Source organism: Eurosta solidaginis, chromosome 1, assembly GCF_040869045.1.
Source record: "Eurosta solidaginis isolate ZX-2024a chromosome 1, ASM4086904v1, whole genome shotgun sequence".
Taxonomy (NCBI): Eukaryota; Metazoa; Arthropoda; class Insecta; order Diptera; family Tephritidae; genus Eurosta; species Eurosta solidaginis.
The window spans coordinates 321,553,306-321,564,305 of NC_090319.1; positions in this window are offsets into that span (position 1 = coordinate 321,553,306).

Below are 11,000 nucleotides of genomic sequence, written 5' to 3' on the forward strand. Positions count from 1 at the left end.
ATGGAACTAAGGATCACTCCTTTTCAAAATACTCATTATTAGCTTTCATTTGATACCCATATCGTAAAAACATTCTAGAGTCACCCCTGGCCCACCCCAATGGAGATATCTCGAAAAGCCGTCCACCTATAGACCTAATGCCCATTCCCTCTTAAAATGCTAGGTAACACCTTTCGTTTGATACCCATATCGTACAAACACATTCTAGAGTCACTCCTGGCCCACCCTAATGACGATATCTCGAAAAGGCGTCCACCTATAGACCTCATGCCCACTCCCTCTTAAAATGCTCAGTAACACCTTTCGTTTGATACCCATATCGTACAAACATTCTAGAGTCACCCTTGGTCCACCTTTATGGCGATATCTCGAAAAGGCGTTTCTGCATTGGCGGCCTTCGGCCGCTCTTATAAAAAATTACCCTGGGTGGGTCTAACACCGGTTTGGAGACCAAAACTATATCCGCGCAAAACAATTATGTTTAAAATTTTTTTCTGGGTACAACAACATTACAACAACCACATTAAAATAGCCAACTTCAACTGCAAATATGTCCCCTATTTCCCCCCGTAGATCCGCGCCTGCTTGGTACCCACTGTAGGTACACAAAGCTGTAGAACAATTTAAGCAGTTCATTTCATTTATTTTTTTTTTTTTTTTGAAATTAACGTTAAACAAAACTATTAAAACAATCTATACTTTTTCGACTCGCGGGCGCCCTGGTGTGGTGGTAGCGTGCTCCGCTTACCACACTGGTTACTTACTAAACAGTTTTTCAAAGCGTTGTAGCCCCTCGGCAATGGTTTGGCAAGCGAGGATACAAAAGGTGAAACAAATCGATACCGATTTTGTGGGACTAGTTCCAGAAGGTGCCGTTACCAGAGAGCGGAGGAGTCTTGTAAAAAACTATAATAACAACCCGAGTTTTATCGAGGGAAAGTAGAGCTGCCCGATTTGTTGATTTCCTCGTGAAGACAAAGGCTGAAATCGTCCACGTACAGGATAAATGATAGGTTAAGGCATTAAAAATCAGGCCTTGCGACATATGCTACAGTTGCCAAGTCGTCGTCTTGGTTTTGTAGTGGGAAAGAGAGTTCGCCGCCAAATACTGTCGCTCACGCATTTGGCCGAGTACCTCACTGCGATCTGCATACGATCTCAAATCAATCTTAGCGAATTTAACACTGAGATGAGCAAGAAAAATGTAATTCCGCCGCCATCATAGAACATTTTCCAAAGGACCTGGACTGATAGAGTTCGCCGCTGAGCGAAATATAGTACTCTGTAGTATCAGATGTCAGATACACCAAAACCCTTGGCTGTCTCCTGATCAAACAATTGAACTCCAAATCGATCATGGCGTGATTAAAGGCTGAGCCACGCAACTGACAACTAATGATTTCTGCAAAGCGCAGTCTTTTACCTGTAAACTGAGACCATTTTTCAAAGTGACGATGTAACAAAGCAGTTGAAGAACATTTCTCACTCATAACGGACCTCAGCTGCTGTCAATACAGGGTTCCAGCGAGCAACGAAAAATATCGCGCCTTCCTCGAAAAGAATGACAATGCCTACATGGCCAACGCTGGGTACGAGCGCAGCAACGCGAGGTGCATGTGGGCGTTATCATGTTAGGCAGAGCGACGCATAATTAAAAAAAATAAAAGTAAAGCCGAAAGTCGTAAATGCGAGGAGCTTCACACAATAGCTGATGGGACTAAGGGCCGCTCATAGGCTAAACGTGCCTATTTAATCTATTGGGAATAATGCTTGAAAATTCAAACAAAAATCTATGGGACGATGGAATTTTCCTACACCTACCGGGGGAAATTCTTGGCTGACTGATTATCGCCACCTGGGAATCGACGTCAGTGCACGCTTAAGTAATAGAAAAACACTTTTCCACTTTATTGGTAGCCAGCGAGGGAGATGAACCCTCAAATATCTGACGCCGAAAACGGCGTACCGCAACCTGATAATGACAAAGTCAGAACAGTAATCCCCCGAACTACCAGCCGAGCCAAATCAGCCGTATTGTTAGGTCAACCATTTTGTGTGAAAAACTAAAACCCAAATTCAACGAACTGGTCTTGTTGTTGTTGTCTTTGTAGCGATAAGGACACTCCCCGAAGGCATTGGGGAGTATTAGCGATGATGGTGTATGAAGATCCGGTTCGTTCCGGTAACAGGCACCATGAAGGTACTAGCCCGACCATCTCGGGAACGATTTGGTATCACCACATGCAACCTTTCAAGCCATCTCGCCCTCCCACCCCCTAGATCCATCAGGAGTATGGGGTCGCCAGAGCCTGGCTTACGATAGAACCAATTTTCATGATATATTAACTGCTGAACAGAAGACTCCTAATTAAATAATTAACGCGAACCATATTTTTGCCGACATCAAAAAGGGAGTTGCTCCCTACATCTTACGTTGAGCCACACCATCAGCTCTGTAAAAGTTTTGAATTACCTCATCGAGCGATTTGAAATCAAACAAGTCTTTAGATAAGGTGGCTGTCTAGCCTATGGTGTCATCTGATTTTGGCTATGCATTTTATTCATCGATAACTTTACTACTTTCCAATACACGTATCTTGCTTCACCAGTGAAGGCAAAACTTACAGCGTAGCTATTGAAGCTGTTGGACGATGTTTTTGCGTGGTGCGTTCATCGCAATTGTAACGGCTGCAGTCTCAGCCTTTGGTAAGAAGCCCAGATGAGATAAAATCTCAAAACACACAAATGTTGCTCCGAAATAAGTCTTTGAAGTGTGTATCTATTACCACGAAGATCAGAGGGCTTTGGAATTCAAACCAGTTTAATGGGAAAAAGGAAAGGAGAACCGGGTACTTATGTACTCGCGTAAGAAGTTATACTTCTTTGGTAATAAAAAGTGGTTTTTAATTGCATGAAAATAAATTAATTATAATAAAATAAGAGGTCAGTAAAGTTTAGTTTAAATTTGGAAAATTAAATAAATAAATATTTATTTTCTTACATTAAGTGTAACATGAATTTGCGAATTAATCCAGTGCTATTGTTTTTGAATTATGTCCACTGTCAAAGCATCTTCCGGTAAGGACTGAATCGCAACTTCAAGCAAATCGAACCATGAATATTACTTTTTCGAATAGATCGGTCCCTGGGCCACTTCCCGGAAAGAAACTTCACAGGAACACTCTACGGATCGCTGTCAAACTATCCTGCAAATTTGAATAGAATCGGCGGAGTGGTTTCGGAGTCCATAAGCTGCATACAAACATATGTACATACTTCTTTATATACTCGTATGTACACAAATGAAAAATCTTGTGTGGACAAACATAGCATACATGTACATGCATATATACCAGGCATGCTTAACCAACGAACCGATATCATTTCGTTACGATAATTAACGTTAATAAACGAAACAAAGTCATTTCGTTTCGTTTATTAACGTTAAGAACGTCAAATTGACGAAATGATTTTGTTTCGTTTTCTGCCATATCAAAACGAAATCAAATCGTTTATGCTGACTATTAATTTCAAACTATGCTGGCAAAGCTGATTGATGGCGGAATCATTAAAGGTGAAAGCATTAGCCAAGCTGATTGCAACTTTTCTCATGAATTTTGACAGTACGAACATTTCTCAGAGTATTTTTGACATTACCACCAACGAATTACACAAACAAATTACATGGAGTTTGTGTGTGTATGTTCGCTCGCTGTTAGCACCTTACGGCTTCACCATGGCTATAGCATTGCCAGCACAATTCAAACATAAAGTATTACGTTTTTGTTAACGTTTTTAACGTTAACGAAAGCTTTTCGTTTCGGTTAAAAACGAGATACAATTTATCTTGATAATTTCTTTATCGATAATATTTCGAAGTGTTTCAACGGAAACGGTGGAAATTTTTTGATAAACGATTAGCTTAACGTTAAGGTGCATCCCTGATATATACAAACATACCAAAACATTTGAACTTTTGTTTAAGAGTTTTAGCGAAGCGTTTCGAATTTTTAGCGAAAGAGTATTTTTGAAGAGATGTATGCATTCTTAACCACTTACAATATTCACACGCATAAATATGTATGTATGTATTAGAGGTTTACGCCGATCACTTTATAGGCGGCGGCGGCGTAGGCTCTATTATAAACCGGCGGCGGCGGCGTGGGCGGCGCGCCGGCATACGCCAGTATTCTGACTTTAAAAAGCTTGATTTTTCTATTTAAAAAAAATAATAAAAAAACTGATTTATCGACCTTTTCTTCTTAACTTTCCAATTTGCTGGCTCGAGGTCTATGTTTTTCTTGCAAAAACTAATAAAACACAAGTTTTTCGTTCTGCCAATATATTTCGAATTACCGTCGGTAATCGTCTTCAGGACAAAATTTATTTACACGTTTGTACTGCTTAACGTGGAGTATAATACTAACTATAATACTAACTACCCAGTTAGTATTATACTCCATGTTAAGCAGTACAAACGTGTAAATAAATTTTGTCCTGAAGACGATTACCGACGGTAATTCGAAATATATTGGCAGAACGAAAAACTTGTGTTTTATTAGTTTTTGAAAGAAAAACATAGACCTCGAGCCAGCAAATTGGAAAGTTAAAAAATTAATATTTAGGAAAGGTTTTGGGTAAAAGTCTAGTTGAGGGGTCGACTGCTAATACGCTACCAAAAATATGGAGAGAGGTGTCAAAAGACGCGTACTGACCTCGACAATAATAACCCGACGGCGGAAATTGTATCTGTTCGGAGATATTTGCAGTTGATGTTGGCGATTTTCATGTGGTTGGTGTAATGTTGTTTACCCACAAAAAAAAAATTGTGAACAGAAGTGTTTTGCGCGGATATAGTTTTGGTCTCCAAACCGGTGTTGGACTCACCCAGGGTAATTTTTTATAAGCGCGGCCGAAGGGTCGAAGGTGTTCTGCGCAAAAATACTATGGATCCCACCCCCCGTTTCGGAGGAACCCGATGGTCATTTTTCGGTTTTTCGTTAATATCTTTTGAAAGAGTTAAAATTTTTATTTTCCGCCTTCCAATTATTAACACTGATGTCAAGACGCGTCGTTTGACACCTCTCTCGATGTTTTTGGTAGCGTATCAGCAGTCGACCCCTCAACTGGACTTTTACCAGGTTTTGTTTGTATGTATTTAAGGAAATCAACGTTTTGGCCATTTCGGAAAGATCCGGGGTTTTTGCCTCAAAATCTCACAGATCGGTTAAAAATTTTCAGGAGTAGCTCCTTGCGGAGGGATCGTGCCTCGTTCACTTACTTCAGAGAGGCTTCGAACCTAACCCCGGTCTTTGGAATTGTTACTGCCGCGTTTGCTGAAAAGAAATAGAGATACATAAAATAGTCACACTTTTGTCTGTATAGCTCGTGCAAAGCGTGGTTTCACCTGGCGTTAACTCCTAACAATCGTCGCGAACAAAATTTCTTTAAATCATGTGCGAACAATAGCAACCCCAACCATCAGTCGCTACCACGCCTCCTGACCCTCATACCATATGCCATCACAGAAGATATAGGACTGCGACTTCGAACTCATACCTTCGTCGACGTCACTTTCCTACAAGCTCTAGGTGTAGCTCTGAAGAATTTCTAACGGATGTTTTTTTTGTCGCGCTATGCTGCCGAATTTCACCAGAGAAACACCTTGAAACGTTAGGGAGTGACTATGCGGCCAAGGATGTCGCCTTTGAAATCATAAGCAGTCTAAGTGGATGTCAATGCGTAACTCATCGTGAAAATCTTATAATACTCGGCGCATCTACATAATTAAAATTTTACAAGCACCCTGGATACAATTTTTAAAATGTAGACCAGAGTTTGCAGACGTTTGTGTTCAAAATATTGATTTCAATAGTTTTCGTTAAATTAAAACGATATTTTAGGATGAAAGTCGATTTTAAGTTGAAAGATATAAACTGCTGTTTTCCGGCGTTATGATGATCGTGTAGCTTCAGTTTTCAGACTAGTTCGACTGTCCACTACGTTAGGGTAGTAGGACATACGGTCATTAGTTCGACTGTCTTGGGAAAGATTTTGCTTCACCACTTTGAGTGTTCTTGCGAAGGACAAAGCCTTACCTGGTAAATATATGTGCCTACGTATTCACATTTGTAAAAGGAGCCGTAACGTGTAGGTGATATTTAAACTTGGTTGATAGGCCATAATCAATGTGTTTCACTCCAAGGGACTAGTTTTGGATAGGGCCACCAACTTTAGGAAATGTCAAACCGAGAGACTTGGATGTTGAAGGATGAAGTGTGAAATTCAAAATTAACATTTCAGACGCTATTGTATAGTTTCGCATTTAAACAAAAGATGTTTGAATGTAAGCCCAAGTATTTTTCAAACCCTTCTCATACGTATGTATATCCTTAACTTAAGTTTGAGGTAAGAAACATTTCAAAGGAGTGTTTATGCCCCTAGAACATACTAAAGGATTTTGCATCACTGATTTCGCTTAGTCTTTGACCCAATCGCAATATAAAATTTTTTTTAAAATCGGCACCTTTTTTGGTTAACTTGCTTTATTTAACAACTTGGGGAAAATTTGAAAACATGTTCGCCTTGGGTCATTTTATTTGAATTCATTGTTCATTCATTTTTTGAAAAAAATATGCAATGTGAGCATATAAATTTATTATATAACTTTTCTTTTAATGTTTTGTTTTAATAACTTGGTGAATTGGGTGATGCAAAGTACGTGTTAAGCTGACATCCAAAGCGCCCGTTTTTTTAAATAACTTTTGAACAGTTAGAAAGAGTTAAATTTAGCAATTAGTTTCTTATAACTGGCAGCGATGCGCATCCGTTGATACCACTTTCGACCATATCCGACCAATTTTCGGCATGAACAACAAATGGCCTAAACAGTCTTTAAAGGAGTAGAAAATATAATACCCCGCCGGACGCCGACGCCGCCGCGCCGATAAGTTTGACATTCGGCGGTGGCGTGCGAAAAACGACCAAAATCGGCGGCGGCGGCGGCGGCGTATATCTCTAGTATATATGTATGTCAAGCTGATAGGAAATGAAAATATACATCCATACATACCTAAAAATACACTCCCCAAATTAAATAACGCTAGCGAATTTTGACTTTTTAACCATTCGATCTAATTCGATAATGTGATATGGTGAAAGTCCCACTCAAAGCAAGTTTGCTCGTATAGTTCACAGCGAACATACACACGAACTGCATTTTCAACCTGTTAATTATCTGTTACATTTTTTAAAAGTTCACTCTCATCATTTTTTCATAACGTGCCTAAAGAAATACAATTTTACTTTGTTGTTAAACTTTGTTGTTAGGCTGGCTTTAGGTCAACTTTCGTAAAAATAAAACAAAAGTGTTTTTCTTTTCTAACCAATATATTTCGGTTACTCCACGGTAACCGTCCTCAGGGTAAAACTGTTGATAAACATAAATAAAACACAAATTAACAAACTTCAAACGTAAGAAAATAATAAAAAATTAATTAATTAAAATATAATAATAAAAATACATTATTTTTCACATACATTAATTTTCACGTCTGCCCTGTGTGACGCGGAGTTTGGTACTGTTTATTAGTTAATAAGTGCTTATATATATGCGCGCAGTCGGAGCTATCACTCTTAAAGTTAAGTCGTATATTCGACGGTGTGTTTACTATATGTAACATCTCCAATGTAAATCTCTTATTGTAATTTCGTTCTTGTTGGAGAATTTTCGCGTCGTCGAAATTAGGCGAATGCCCACTAGATGAACAGTGGGCCATTAGTGCTGTTTTTGGGTTATCAGTTGTATGACAATATTTGAAATCCGATTTATGTTGTGAAAGTCTGGATTTTAATTTCAATTTTGCTGTGCCTACATAGACACTCTTGCACGGCTCTCTGCCACTTCCTTTACATGGAATTTGGTACACAACATTGCTTTTTTCGTTTTGTGGTATTTTTGATTTTGTATTATTAAATAAATATTTTAAAGTATTAGTCGGTCTATGGGCAATTTTTATTTTTTCCTTATTGTAACAATCCGATTTTGCAAGGCGTTCGGAGAGTTGAGGTACGTACGTGAGAGATTTGAAAATGACTGACTTTTGTGGTTTTTGTTGACTAATAGCATGGTTTACTCTACTTAATAATTTTTTAATTGTGTATGTTGGAAAATCGTTGTTCTTTAAAGTTGTAAATATTTCTTTCTTTATTTCATTGTGGTAAATTTGGTCCGAAGTCTGTAACATCCGCTTTATACAGCCCATTGCTGTATTTAGTATCATTGATTTAGGATGCTTTGAATTATAATTAATAATTCTCCCCGATGATGTTGGTTTTCTATACCACTTTAACTTTAATTTATTGTTTAATCTATTTACTATTGCATCTAAATAAGCCAATTTTCCGTCCTTTTCGAGTTCCACTGTAAATTTTATATTTTTGTCGAAAGAGTTCAATGTGTTAAGTACATTTTCAACCTCATTTTCTTCTACGATAGCAAATAAATCATCAACATACTTCGTAAGTAATCTTGGTTTGTGCTCCAATTTATACATCGTTTTTTCCAATAATTTTTCCATGACTATATCCGCTATTACTGGGGAGGTAGGTGATCCCGTGGTGTGATAGGCGGCCACCGTGGTGTGATGGTAGCGTGCTCCGCCTATCACACCGTATGCCCTGGGTTCAACTCCCGGGCAAAGCAACATCAAAATTTTAGAAATAAGATTTTTACATTAGAAGAAAATTTTTCTAAGCGGGGTCGCCCCTCGGCAGTGTCTGGCAAGCGCTCCGATTGTATTTCTGCCATGAAAAGCTCTCAGTGAAAACTCATCTGCCTTGCAGATGCCGTTCGGAGTCGGCATAAAACATGTAGGTCCCGTCCGGCCAATTTGTAGGGAAAAATCAAGAGGAGCACGACGCAAATTAGAAGAGAAGCTCGGCCTTAGATCTCTTCGGAGGTTATCGCGCCTTACATTTATTTTTTTTTTATTTAGGTGATCCCATTGGCAGTCCTTTTAACTGCGTATATACATTGTCATTAAACTTAAAATATCTGTTATCTTTAATACAAAATTGAACAATTTCCATAAATAATTGTTTGGGTATCTTCGTAAATTCTTTTATCGTTGTCCATTTTTCTTGTATTACGTCAAGTGCTAGTTGTATCGGTATACTGGGAAATAATGAAACCACGTCAACGGAAATTAACTTTTCATTGTCAGATATGTTTGTGTCGTTTACTCGTTCTTTAAACTCTAATGTGTTTTTTACGTTATATACTGAAGCCCTCTGCTTCTGCTGTAGGATCACCTGCGTATGGATTATGCAAATATATTGCAGAAATATTGAAAAACACAACGGCGGCTTCAGTATATAACGTAAAAAACACATTAGAGTTTAAAGAACGAGTAAACGACACAAACATATCTGACAATGAAAAGTTAATTTCCTTTGACGTGGTTTCATTATTTCCCAGTATACCGATACAACTAGCACTTCACGTAATACAAGAAAAATGGACAACGATAAAAGAATTTACGAAGATACCCAAACAATTATTTATGGAAATTGTTCAATTTTGTATTAAAGATAACAGATATTTTAAGTTTAATAACAATGTATATACGCAGTTAAAAGGACTGCCAATGGGATCACCTACCTCCCCAGTAATAGCGGATATAGTCATGGAAAAATTATTGGAAAAAACGATGGATAAATTGGAGCACAAACCAAGATTACTTACGAAGTATGTTGATGATTTATTTGCTATCGTAGAAGAAAATGAGGTTGAAAATGTACTTAACACATTGAACTCTTTCGACAACAATATAAAATTTACAGTGGAACTCGAAAAGGACGGAAAATTGGCTTATTTAGATGTAATAGTAAATAGATTAAACAATAAATTAAAGTTAAAGTGGTATAGAAAACCAACATCATCGGGGAGAATTATTAATTATAATTCAAAGCATCCTAAATCAATGATATTAAATACAGCAATGGGCTGTATAAAGCGGATGTTACAGACTTCGGACCAAATTTACCACAATGAAATAAAGAAAGAAATATTTACAACTTTAAAGAACAACGATTTTCCAACATACACAATTAAAAAATTATTAAGTAGAGTAAACCATGCTATTAGTCAACAAAAACCACAAAAGTCAGTCATTTTCAAATCTCTCACGACGTACCTCAACTCTCCGAACGCCTTGCAAAATCGGATTGTTACAATAAGGAAAAAATAAAAATTGTCCATAGACCGACTAATACTTTAAAATATTTATTTAATAATACAAAATCAAAAATACCACAAAACGAAAAAAGCAATGTTGTGTACCAAATTCCGTGTAAAGGAAGTGGCAGAGAGCCGTGCAAGAGTGTCTATGTAGGCACAACAAAATTGAAATTAAAATCCAGACTTTCACAACATAAATCGGATTTCAAATATTGTCATACAACTGATAACCCAAAAACAGCACTAATGGCCCACTGTTCATCTAGTGGGCATTCGCCTAATTTCGACGACGCGAAAATTCTCCAACAAGAACGAAATTACAATAAGAGATTTACATTGGAGATGTTACATATAGTAAACACACCGTCGAATATACGACTTAACTTTAAGAGTGATAGCTCCGACTGCGCGCATATATATAAGCACTTATTAACTAATAAACAGTACCAAACTCCGCGTCACACAGGGCAGACGTGAAAATTAATGTATGTGAAAAATAATGTATTTTTATTATTATATTTTAATTAATTAATTTTTTATTATTTTCTTACGTTTGAAGTTTGTTAATTTGTGTTTTATTTATGTTCATCAACAGTTTTACCCTGAGGACGGTTACCGTGGAGTAACCGAAATATATTGGTTAGAAAAGAAAAACACTTGTGTTTTATTTTTACGAAAGTTGACCTAAAGCCAGCCTAACAACAAAGTTTAGTTACATAAAGGTCGCCAAATAATTTTATTTAGAAATACAATTTTAATA